We start from the raw sequence: 12,864 nt of genomic DNA, 5'->3' as shown, positions 1-12,864 counted from the left end.
TATCCTAGGTATTGAACAACTGACCCCCCCAAACAAATAAATAAATAACCATGGTATTGCCTTAATAGCTGATGAACATATATCTATATATTTATAACAAATCCCTTACACTTATACTTGTGCACCGTGACATGGCAACGTGCCGCCTTTTGTTCTGCTCTCCTCTGCAGTAAAAACTATAAAACATTCACCACTGGTTGCGATGTGATCCACAGCAATGTGAGTTTAAAACGCTTCCTTGGGTGTAGATCAGTTAGTCAACAATTTAAACTTATATTAACCCTTTAATGTGATGTGTAGATGAAGTTATTTTGTGCTTATTGGTTATTTTAGTTGCTAAAGGACTCTGAACTTTTCAGCTGTAAGCTTTTTCAGAAAGTGAAGTCCTGGCTGGACTTAGCTTCGAATTGTTGTGCAATAAATAACATGTACTGCCCATCTTTATCTATTAAGGTGGCTTTCACACTAGGGGCCCGGTCCCAAACAAACCACATATGGGCACTGGGCCTGGGCCCACTTGGGGTGGTGCTCTCGGGCTTGATTCAAGTGGACTCTGGCAGTGTTCGGATGAGATGTGAATGCAACCGCGCCGTGATACAGGACAGAGCGTCGTATCAGCTTTATGACGTCATCGTAAAAACTAAACTTCTTTCCACAGTGTGGCACTTTGTTCACATTTTTCCTCAATAAAGCGCGGAAATCATCAGAATCCAGTCAATAAATGGTCTCTTGTGACTCACCTTACAGATGGACACAAGTTGGAGTCAGCGAGGTGCAAAGGCAATGAAAGTCTCCTGCCACCTCAAAAACTGCTGTATCTGCGCAGCGTGAGCCCATCTAATCCTCTGAGCTGCACATAGATGTGCAGATACAAAGAGTGACATTGCTGGCATCTTAAAACTTGATTTTAAATCATTTATGGCTGCAAGATGGACTTTTTGCTGGGTTAAAACAAAAACAATCTTCGCTCAGCCTTGGTAGCTTCTTCTTCTTCTCTCTCCTCCTTGTTGGGGTTGTAAACCAGCTACGTGCATACCGCCACCTGCTGTTTCAGACTGAGTACATGTGCAAGTGGGCCTGAGCACGGATCAATGTTGCTAGTGTGAAAGCAAGCCGGTGGGGGAAAGGGGGAGGGGGAGGAATTGCACCGTGGTGTATTTCGAATTAACTGGGCTTAATGTGAAAGCGCCCTTAAAAGCACACAGAAGATTTCTTTACATTCCAGACCCTGTTTGATAACAATTGTGGATGTTATTTCTCATATTAAAAGAGAGGAAACTCTTTTTTCTCTCCATCTATACCACAGAACGAGAGGCAAAAGAGAAACCTCATTGGTCCTCCATTCTGATGCATCTCAGTTTACCTGTGAAGTTTTACAACGGTGCTGCAACTATAAATCACTTCCAGCATTCCTGATCCTAATTGTTGCCTCCGAGCTCCAACAGCCTATCACAACTCTTTCTCTCAACACAGCGGTGTATTTAAAGATGGTGGATTTCTCACTAATCCCTGCTTGCATTAATGCTGATGCACCACACTGCTGCTGCTGCTGGCAAAGCTTAACCTCCTCCATCCCAGCCTCCTCCTTTATAGCTTAAAGCTTGTTGCACCCTCGTATTGAGATTCATGCTACAGTTGATTCACTGATTTTGTTCTGATTTAATTCTATTCAGTATGCAAAGTAATTCATGTAGCCATCCATATGGGGGTTTCCTGTAAAGTCAAAGCAGCATCTTTTGAGCAGAACCTACATAGCCAAAGTTTGAGCCACCTCTCTGTTTGGCGATATGAATCATAACAGAAACACATGCTATGTTACTGTCATTCTTTTCCCTCTGTCATTCACCACTCTCTCCTTTCCCATTCTCTGATTCTACTCTATCAGTTCATTATTGATTACAGCATCAATAATGTATTGATTACAGCAACGTTTTTAAAGTCATTTTCTGCTTTCAGGGTCTTTGAGAGTTCACACATCCCCTAAATTTCTCAATGAGCATTTGCACTTTGTAAACAAACTCTAACTAAACTTCTCTTATATTTGTAAAACTTAATGGATAAGTTAAAATAAAGCCATAATTCTATATGAGGATAAGATCTAGCTCAATCCTTGCGTGCCTCCACAAGCGCTTCCATCTGACAGCTGACTGTTCAGGAAGTGAGCAGTTCTTCAGTAACAGATTAGAGGTTACATAAAGTTGTAAAAGGATGTGGATTACAGCTTAATCAGGACTTCTGCCAGCCTTCTGCAGGCTGTAGGACAGGGACTGGGTCCAAAAATGTGAATAAATGTCTCCTATCATTTAACGCACAACGACAGGAAGTGCTGTGACATCAGAGATGATGCAGAGGCTGTGAGCACGCTTCACACCTGCTCCAGATCGTAGGCGTACAGTACAGAACACCCCGGCAGCATTAATCAGAGCTTTCTAAAAGGGATGAATGAGAGTCACATCAGGTGAGGCTCTGCTGCTTCAAACAGCAGCTGTGTTTGTTCTGGTCCAGTTTTCCACCAAGATTAACACAAAATCACAGCCTAATTCCTCCAGTAATGCTGTATAATATTTACCCAATGTTTCATGATCACAGAGACCATTGTTTATCCTGCTTGTTGTTTCAAATCCACAACAAAAAGTGAACCAAACGTCAAAAATGGGTTTTCCAACTGATAACTCTCACAAAGTGATGGCTTCACCATCAGCTGCACGGCTGCTGGGGGCCGAGACGGTGAGGACATCATGTACTTTTTATTTCCTAAAAGTGCATTTTAAGTTGACTGTAGGGCTCTAAATTAGACCAGGGGCTCTCAACCTTTTCAGAGCGCAACCCCCAAAAATACAGACCAGAGAGCAGGACACCACTGTACCTGAAGGTGATGAACACAGCCATGCACATTCTAGAACAGTCATGTTGGGACAAGGCCGCCCGTAAGGGGGAAAAAAGGGGAGAGCTTTCAGGGGCCCAGCAAACCTGGGGGCCCATGGAGGTCAGAAAAATCATGGTCTATTGTAAAGTTATGCTGTGATCATATTTAACTTTAACCTGACTAATAACCAAAGCAAAAAATATAATTTTTTACTAATTTGTGCCGTAGTATAGCCTTCTTAAAAATGTAAGTCCCTTTTCTTAAAAACAGAATTAAAATGGCCAAAACTGGAGGAAAGGGTGGAAAAAATGGGATTCTAAAAGTAGCAGAAATGGGTTAGTAGAAGCAAAAATTGGATAAAAGTGGCGAAAAATTTGGGAAAAAATGGCAAGAATGGGTTAAAGTGGCAAAAACTGGCATATTAAGTCGTAAAAGGGGAATAAAAGTGGCAAAAATTTGTGGAAAATTTGGTGAAATAGGATTTAAAAGTGGGAAAGAGTAGTGTGAAAAGGCAAAAATTGGTAAAGTGAGGCATAAAAATAGGCAGAAATTGGCAGAAATGGGTTAAACTGGCAACAATGGGCATAGCAAATACTGAAATGTGGTTATAAAAAGGCAAAAATGGGCAAAAGACGGGTTAATAGTGTTAATGATGGGTCAACAGAGGCATCAATAGGCGGAAGGTGAAAAGAAATGGTTCAAAAGTGACAAAAATGTCTTAAAAGTGAAAAAAATAGGCAGAAGGGAGGTGAAATGGGATTAAAGTAGTAAAAACAGGAGGGACGGGGATGAAAACAGGTTCAAAAATGTTGTTAAAAGAGGCAAAAATGTGCACAAATAATGCCAAATTGATGAAAATGGGAAAACAATTGGGACATAATTGGGTGGGACAAATAAATACTTTGAGCTTTGGAAACTGATAATACTGACACACCTTTAGCTCCAAAATAAGGGAACTGTTAGCCAGGATGCTAGCACCAATGCTACTGCTAAAACACTCATGCACTGAAATCATGAATGAATCACAGCTGGGGAGGGTCCACTCTCCGGGTTAATCAGGGGCCCAGCTGACTGTGTGTGCAGACTTACTTCTTACAGCGTTTTAAACATTACTTTGACTTCAGCATAAATTTTACTAAATGACCACAATTTTATTTTACCTTTACTGATTCCATACATTTTCTAAAAATTGGTAAAATATAAATCTTAAATCACCTAAAATATTCATAGTTTTTTTAAGGCCTCTGGCGTCCCCCTCTCAGTGTCTCGTGACCCCCAGGGGGGTCCCCACCCCTACTTTGAGAACCAGTGCATTAGACAGCAGTCAGCAGTTTAATGCTTGTAATTGATAACATGATAGCATGTGCACAGCTCTTTACTCTCTTAACACCCAATAAAAAAGCAGTTCTTACTCTTTATTTCATGGACATTTGCAGAACTGCTCTAGTGCTTCACAGAGAATGAATCATAGATTCCACCATGCAGAGAAAGTTGTTGGTCTCTGTCATCTCCATCTGCCTCAGTACTGTTGTTTGTGTTATCCTGAGTCTTTTGTGTTTGAAATGGTTCCTTTGGATTCTTAATATTTTTTGAAGGATATCACACAAACAAAACAGATGGATGAAGGTTGGACTAGCAGCTCTGCTCTTCTCCAAGATGATATTACTGTTTGTTTTTGTCATTGAAGTCTGTATAAAGAGAGTTTCTGATTTGATCCTGATCTTTAACTAAACCCATAGACCTGTTCTCATCAGCTGCAAACCCATGCATGTGGTAGTGGGGCCATATGACCGAGATTTACTCTTGGAAATATCAGAAATATGTTGCAGTATAACAACATTAAAATTATATGCAAACTCAGGTGTTACTTCCTCTTTACCAAAGTGAGGCCTTAGCAGACTCTGGTATGATGACGCCCCCCTACACAGTATGAAACCCTCTACAACCCCCCCACCCACCTACTTTACTTAACCACCAATGGGACAGGTAGCTTGAGCTAATGGTGGCTTTGGTTCTGCCACGTGTGCATTACAGCATCAGTTATGTTTACATATCAGTGATGATGGGGCTACAGCAATTACACCAGCGTATACACCACCATGAGTATCAGGACGTGGTGGGGACCCATTCAGGAGTCTAAATGCCATTTAGAAATATGTGAACATGGTGCCAAAGTCCAAGAATAACCCCAGTTTGCCACACCTTTTCCCAAGGGGCCCAGAGCAGATTATTCTAGCCATAATGAAATAATCCAATCAATGCAACAGAAGCCACAACTTTCTGCATCACTCCCACACTCGGACGCTTCCTGCTACATAGTTTTTGCTGTGCTTCCTTACATCCTCACCTCTGTGTGATACCCAGCCTGATCAGGTCCCTCCTGCTGTGATGAGGAACGGAGAGCTTTGGCAGCCTTTGCACCGCAGTGAATGGTAACAGAATCAAAAGCTGTTTAAAGCTGTCGGTCCACACACGGGGGACTTTGATCAGTGATACTGTGCATGCCTCTTCCTTTTGTTTAGCACCAAGAATTAAAGGAGAAGCCCCTTACCCATAACTCATACTGACTGGAGATTTTTTTTTCCTCTGTATGAAGGCAGGAGTCAGACGAGGACGTCTGCTGTACAAACTTCTCTGGTAGAAAGCCTGACTTAACCCCTGCATGGACGCACACTTCTGTTTTATCAAGTATCTGAAATTTTCTGCGTCTGTATGATGATAAAAGACTAACATTTAACCATTTTACTGCAAAATGGATCTCTGGTTTTACGTGCCAGATAAAGCTCTGCTCAAAAGATGCTTCTTGGGATTGTCAAGCAGATACATTTATGACAACGGATATTGAAAACAATGAAATTATTTTTGAAGAATGTAATCCATAGTAGCACGAATATGAAGGTGCAACAAGCTTTAAGCTATAAAGGAGGAGGCTGGGGCGGAGGAGGTTGAGCTTTGCCAGCAGCAGCAGCATCAACATTAATGCAAGCAGGGATTAGTGAGAAGTATGCCATACTTAAACGGGCTGTGCTGAGAGAAAGAGCTTTTATGAAAACGTACATAAAACACAAAAAGGAGGATTTTTGTAAACTGTTCTCAAACTGGCACTTGAATGTTTGCACAATGTGCATAAAATCTCTGCTGCTGCTGCAAAAAAGAATGTAATAAACTGGTAATTTGACACCTTCTAAGTTAAAGAAATATTGCAACTTCTGTGATTTGTAAACTGCAGCAGGCCATAATACGATGCAATCTAATATGCGATTAATTGCCCAGCCCTACAATTAACCTCCCTGTAGTTAAACATGATAAACCTTCATCAATTGATCACTGAAGTTCTACTATGTCACATTTAAAATGGTTGCATTCTGGGTTTTATACTGTCTTAAAATAAGGCTAAGTGACTTCCAGTGAGATACGAACCTGTTGTTACTATGAAACAAAACCAAGAACTTCAGGTTGACTGAAGATTATGACATGAAAAAAGATGGAAAAAGGAACTTGTTATGGATTGTTGGTCAGGGAATAAAAGGACAGTCAAAAAGGTAAATGTTTGATAACACCAGTTTCAGACGACTTCTTTTTCTTAAGTGAGCTGAGACATTAAAGAGCAGTGGTGGACTTATTTTACATCACTGTGGCTGCAGAGACTTAACCAAAGCATGCTGAAAGTCACAATAAAGCACGCAGTTAATAACCTTGCAAAGTGGATGGATACGCCCGTTTCCGTGTTTCTCACTGGCGAATCCATCTCGCAAAGCTCCCATCTGAACAGTTTGGGCCCAGTTAGAAAGTGAAAGGACCAATCAGCATCGAGTAGAAGTACTTTTGGGTGCGGGGGAGTCATGGCATAAGCAAACAGCAAGAAGAGGCCGGTGCAATTATGACAGAAGAGACTGGATGCTGCTAAAGCGCCAGTTTTATCAAAACTTGATGATATTTCTTTGTTAAAAGTAGAACAAAGAAGAGCATTGAGTTGTTTTCTTTTAAAGACGATAAAAGTCATGTACTGACATGTCTACAGTCGCCGTGGTTTGCAGCATTATGCAGCTCTCTATGGAGCTTACTTTATCGGTAGGGGAAAAGTATGCACTAATTAAAAACCTTAATTGCACCACAATTAATGGATAATTAGCCCTAGTTGGCTGCAGAGTTGCAGATTATGAGTGGGAAACTAGGTTGAAGGATGACAGTACAGGCGACACATTCAAAGACAGATGTAAAACTGAGATGTGGAACGAGAGAAGTACTCAAATGTGTTACTTTTCCCAGTGCTTGACACAGCTGCTTGACCCGGATAAATCAAACAAATATACAGTAAAATAAATGCATAACAATAGGCTCATCTTCCTGTCTGTCGCATGTTGTAAATGGAGCCTAAGTCATTACAGCGGTGAAGCTGACACAAGATAGAGCCAGTGGTTAGCAATTAAAACCAATTAAGTTGATTCTGAAACCAGAAAGTCTGAGATTAACGTCTGCAATTACACTTCAAATGTGAAGAAGAAAGGATGGGGGAAGCCTGTCATTGTTTCAGATGTGATGGAGGTAATGAGAGCAATTAACCCTAATTATGATGCCAAAAACAGAGCAAACGCTCCCCTACAATGTGGATGAAACTCCACAGGAACAACAAGAGCCAACAGCTTAGACAGACTGTATTCAAGTGATGCCAACATGCTCCAGCTGCACCTCCTCATGTGGAGGAATGCACCCTACTCCTCTAAAGTTCTCCAGCTTCAGCTGCTGCATGCACAGACCCTGAGATACCAGAGCCTCTGTTAGTCGTGTGAGGTTGTGTCCTTCATCTGACTCCATGAGCATCAATAGGTGATGCTGATGATGGTGATGGGGGGAAAGTGGGGGGGGAGGGAGGAGGGAGGAGGAGGTAAACAACCGAGCACAGGATCTAAAAGCAATGCGTCAAAAAGCTGCACAGAAGCCTCTAATGATCATAAACACAGCCTAGTCCTTGGCTTGGAGCCTCTGACCGTGGATAACCTACTTGTTTAATTAGCTCGGGGTGTTGTTTCTTCATTAACCCGCCGTAATGTTCGCTGCTGCTGTGTGTGCTGCTATTAAACTGGATTCATGCACACACAGGATTCCGTTATCATCACAGAGCCTCACCCAGACACGCACAGGAGCCTCAGATAGAAAACAGGCTCAGTGAGCACCTTTGGGTGCAGGGAAAAAACCTCCGAAATAGCGATAACACCAATCAAATCAAAGTAATTCATTCGGCCGTGGAGGCACAGGAGGGTTAAATAAGGAATAAAATGAATCAAATGTGTCTTACCAGTTCAAACGCCTCTAATAATCCGCAGCAGTGTAATCCATCTCAGCAATAAGTGAATGATTGGACAGGAATAACGGAGAGCTGCTGTGCTGGCTCTGCTGTCGCTGCTGCTCGTCGTAGCCGCTGCGTGCGATGATGGCGTTAGATCTGCAGGGCCACAATGAAGCCACGGAGGCCTTCACGGGCTGTAGGAAAAATCACCATCAGTCTCAAGAAGTCGTTCTCAACCGGTCTGCCATCAAAATCCACCACCACCTCCTCAAAGAGAAATCACGACCCACATTTGTGCAGGAATTCAACCACTCATATAACTAAACAACGCTTCATTCTGGATCTTATAACCCTAATTCCCGTGTTGAGATGCTGTAAAATAAATAAATAAAAACAAAGCATCTCATAATCCCATATTTTAGTCACAACAGAACTTAAAATATCAGATGTTAAAACTGATACATGTTACCATTTTCATGAAAAATATCTTATTTTGAATTTGATGTCAGCAAGATATTTCAAAAAAGTAAGTACAGGGCAACAGAATAGCTGAAAAAATAAGAAGTAATAATGAAAACCAGCTGAAGGAGCATTTTGTAACTGATAAGGTAAATTGGGAACATGCCTTTAACATGACTGGGTATGAAAGGAAAAAGAATCTGCCACAGACAAAGCGGGATCCCGTAAGGAGACAGATTGTGGGGAGTGCAGATGGTCGAGTGATTTCAGGCGCTACCCATGTATGCGGGTGGCCCAGGTTCGAATCTGGCCCGTGGCCTTTTACGGCATGTCTCTCCCCATTTTCTTCCCCATTTCCGAGTCTATCCACTGTCCTTCCTCTATCAAATAAAGGCATGAAAAGGCCCAAAAATAAATCTTAAAAAAAAAAAAAGAAGAAGAAGACAGATTGTGCACCCGCTGCAGCCAACAGGAGGTGAAAACAGAGCTTTCTAACCCGTCCTTTAAACAAAACATCAGAGGCAATTCTTTCTACTTTCACCATTTATGCCTCCAATTTTATTCTACTGTCAAATTCAAAATGAGCTACATTTTTAATGAAAGTGTCAAACGTCCAAGTGTTAACATCGGTTATGTTATTTATGGTCTATTCCATCACCTCAGGAAAGCTGAAATACTTAGTAAAGATGTTTTACAGAAGTCTGAAACAGAGCATCAATTTTCTTATGGTGAAAAAAAAAACAGTTTTATGAGTAGAGACCTGATATTATTATTACTTTTGAACATTTTTTTAAGTAATCACTGAACATTTGAAATGTGTACTTCAAATTTACATCAAAGCTGATTTGATTGATCATTTAGTACTTGAATCTGAAAATTTAGTTTGTAATAATAATAATATTAAAAATAATAGGCTAATAATAATAATAATAATACAAATAATAATAATAATAATAATGATAATAATAATAACAACAATACTACTACTACTACTACTAATAATAAAGATATTGAAGTATTATTATTATTATTATTATTATTATTATTATTATTATGTTTGATATATTTTGTATCTCCACTTGTATAAAATGGTCAACTCTGTGCTGTAGCATACGCTGTAGGTCTGTATAGTCCTGAACCCACAGAGACCTACATGCTGTTAACTACTCTTCCTTTTTGAAGTTGCTGCTCTTTTAAGAGATTTGAATCATTTGGTGCTTTGGCATCAAAACTTCTTAATCATCATGTAGCAGTGGTTTGACGTAAAGTTGTTATGTGTTTCATGGACTGTGCTTATTTCTTTGACCTAGGTAACTCTCTTTTCCAAATTATCTGGTCTACCCAAAATGTCTCATGAACAGGATGAAATCTGCTCATTGGCTGGGCGGTATGTTAGCCTTGAACATGAATATTACATTATTATTATTATTATTTTTCATTGTTCTCAGTATTTAGTTCTCTTTATTCCCCACTTATTTTCTATTTCATGTTGTTGATTTAGTGTCTTTAGCTGCTTCATGGCTCTTATTTATCTTTCTTGCCTTATTTTCTCTTTCACAAAGACTCTGTCTCCTCTTTTTTATTCACGTTTATGGCCTTGTTGTTTTTCTTGCTCATGTTTAGTTGAGCTGGTTGGTTGTACTGCTTCCATCTTGTTGCACTGGAATTTTGACTTTCATTGTTAAATCATCAACCAGTTTAATTTCTTCTATTCTATAAAGACTGAAGCTTTTATTGTGATGGGGGGAAACATATGCCGAATTTCCGAGCCTGTTAGTGTCAAGTGAAGTGCGCACAGCGGGCCTGTACATTGACTGACAGGTGGCCCAACCAATCAGAAAACAGCACAGAGAGAGCGATGGGTGGAACGGTGTTAGTATAGGTAAATGTGTTGATTTTTATAACAGGCGTGTTTGATCTAAAACTGTGAGACAAATTCAGAAAGATTTATTTAAAAAGATGAAGGAAAAATAAACTCTTAAAGTTTACAACAACAATAAAAGACAAACAAAAGGTGTGATAGAGAACAGAAGCTGCCTAGAAACTAACTTTATGGTTGTATTGTCTGAAAGATCCTAATTTCATGATTTCAGATACAGTGGGGGAAGGGCTGCTTTCATTTTGTGAACTTTATTTCTTTTATAGGGATGTGTAGATGTTTGAGGTTCAGCATGTGTTCTGGTTTTAAACTCATGCTTAGAGCTCCATCTTCTGTCTGTATGAGAAACAACACTTTCATATCAGTTGAAGGAAGCTGGCTGGAAATACACTATATAAAGTATTCACTCACCCATCCAGATAATTGAAATCAGGTGTTCCAGTCACTTCCATGTCCACAGGTGTATAAAATCAAGCACCTAGGCATGCAGACTGTTTCTACAAACATATGTGAAAGAATGGGGCGCTCTCAGGAGCTCAGTGAATTCCAGCGTGGTACTGTGATAGGATGCCTCCTGTGCAACAAGTCCAGTGGTGAAATTTCCTCGCTCCTAAATATTCCACAGTCAACTGTTAGTGGTATTATAACAAAGTGGAAGCGATGGGGAACGACAGCAACTCAGCCACCAAGTGGTAGGCCACGTAAAATGATGGAGCGGGGTCAGCGGATGCTGGGGCGCATAGTGCGCAGAGGTCGCCAACTTTCTGCAGAGTCAATCGCTACAGACCTCCAAACTCCATGTGGCCTTCAGATTAGCTCAAGAACAGTGTGTAGAGAGCTTCATGGGATGGGTTTCCATGGCCGAGCAGCTGCATCCAAGCCATACATCACCAAGTGCAATGCAAAGCGTCGGATGCAGTGGTGTAAAGCACGCCGCCACTGGACTCTAGAGCAGTGGAGACACGTTCCCTGGAGTGACGAATTGCACTTCTCCATCTGGCAATCTAATGGACGAGTCTGGGTTTGGCGGTTGCCAGGAGAACGGTACTTGTCTGACTGCATTGTGCCAAGTGTAAAGTTTGGTGGAGGGGGGATTATGGTGTGGGGTTGTTTTTCAGGAGCTGGGCTTGGCCCCTTAGTTCCAGTGAAAGGAACTCTGAATGCTTCAGCATGGGATGAAGGGATGGCCCCTTCCTGTTTCAACATGACTGTGCACCAGTGCACAAAGCAAGGTCCAGACATGGATGAGAGAGTTTGGTGTGGATGAACTTGACTGGCCTGCACAGAGTCCTGACCTCAACCTGATAGAACACCTTTGGGATGAATTAGAGTGGAGACTGAGAGCCAGGCCTTCTCGTCCAACATCAGTGTGTGACCTCACAAATGTGCTTCTGGAAGAATGGTCAAAAATTCCCATAAACACACTCCTAAACCTTGTGGAAAGCCTCCCCAGAAGAGTTGAAACTGTTATAGCTGCAAAGGGTGGACCGACGTCATATTAAACCCTATGGATTAAGAATGGGATGCCACTTAAGTTCATATGTGAGTCAAGGCAGGTGAGCGAATACTTCTGGCAATATAGTGTATGTCAACAACAAAAGAGCTTTTTCATCCATCATACAAAATTCAGCTGGTAATGTTACCTGAAGTTTCTCTTGTTTTCTGTTAAATAACCTGAAGGTTATGTTTGTAAGAAGCTAAGCTATTGGAGCAGCTCTCTTTACATGCAAATGTTCATGTTAGAGCATGGATGACTGGTGGCACCTCTGATAATATCAAATGCTGTAAATCTTTTTTTATGTTCAACTTCTTACAAGCTCTCAATGACTATAACCCAGTGGTTCTCAACTGGTGGACTGGGACCCAGAGGAGGGCCATGGAGCTGTTTGGTCAAAAGTGCATGTCAGGAAAAAGGGGCGTGTTCTGATTCCATATCTATCATCAGGCATATCCATTTTGCAAAGATCCAATCTAGAACCACTGTGCCGGTTTTGAAATCAGACCTGACCAATCAGCTTCACTCGAAAAGGACGAGGCACGTGGTTGTACGGGAAGCTGAAAGCAGTGGCTGCCACTGGTGTAGCATTTAGCTCCGATGTAGCTGTAGTATAGCGACAGTTTTATCAAAACTGGGCCACATTTCTTTATTAGAACAAGAGCAAAGATCCACACTGAAAGCTTTTCATAGCAGAAAAAGAGGTTTTTTTGGCTCTTCTTCCAACCTGCCTTGGAGTTCTATCCCCCAACAACCTCCACTGTTCTTTAAAGACCCTGTAAAATGAAATCCAAAATGTGTGTCTTCACATTAGATGTGTTGGAATGTAAGTGCAGTAAGAAGGGGCCCCTTTAGGGGGGCTTCCTACTTTCATTGTC

The 12,864-nt window shown here is 41.2% G+C and overlaps 1 protein-coding gene across 3 annotated transcripts in view; it reads right to left on the bottom strand.

Annotated features, from left to right (window-relative positions):
- The window catches only part of fynb (FYN proto-oncogene, Src family tyrosine kinase b), a 156,396-nt gene extending 148,092 nt beyond the window's left edge, over positions 1–8,304 (bottom strand). For all 3 annotated transcript variants that reach the window (XM_041804577.1, XM_041804579.1, XM_041804578.1), the window contains exon 1: positions 8,163–8,304. The gene's annotated coding sequence lies outside the window, so the exon portion shown is untranslated. The remainder of the gene's footprint in view (positions 1–8,162) is intronic.
- Positions 8,305–12,864: the final 4,560 nt, after the last annotated feature.

Source organism: Cheilinus undulatus, linkage group 14 (assembly GCF_018320785.1).
Source record: "Cheilinus undulatus linkage group 14, ASM1832078v1, whole genome shotgun sequence".
Classification (NCBI taxonomy): Eukaryota; Metazoa; Chordata; class Actinopteri; order Labriformes; family Labridae; genus Cheilinus; species Cheilinus undulatus.
This window is presented reverse-complemented; position numbering and strand designations above follow the sequence as displayed.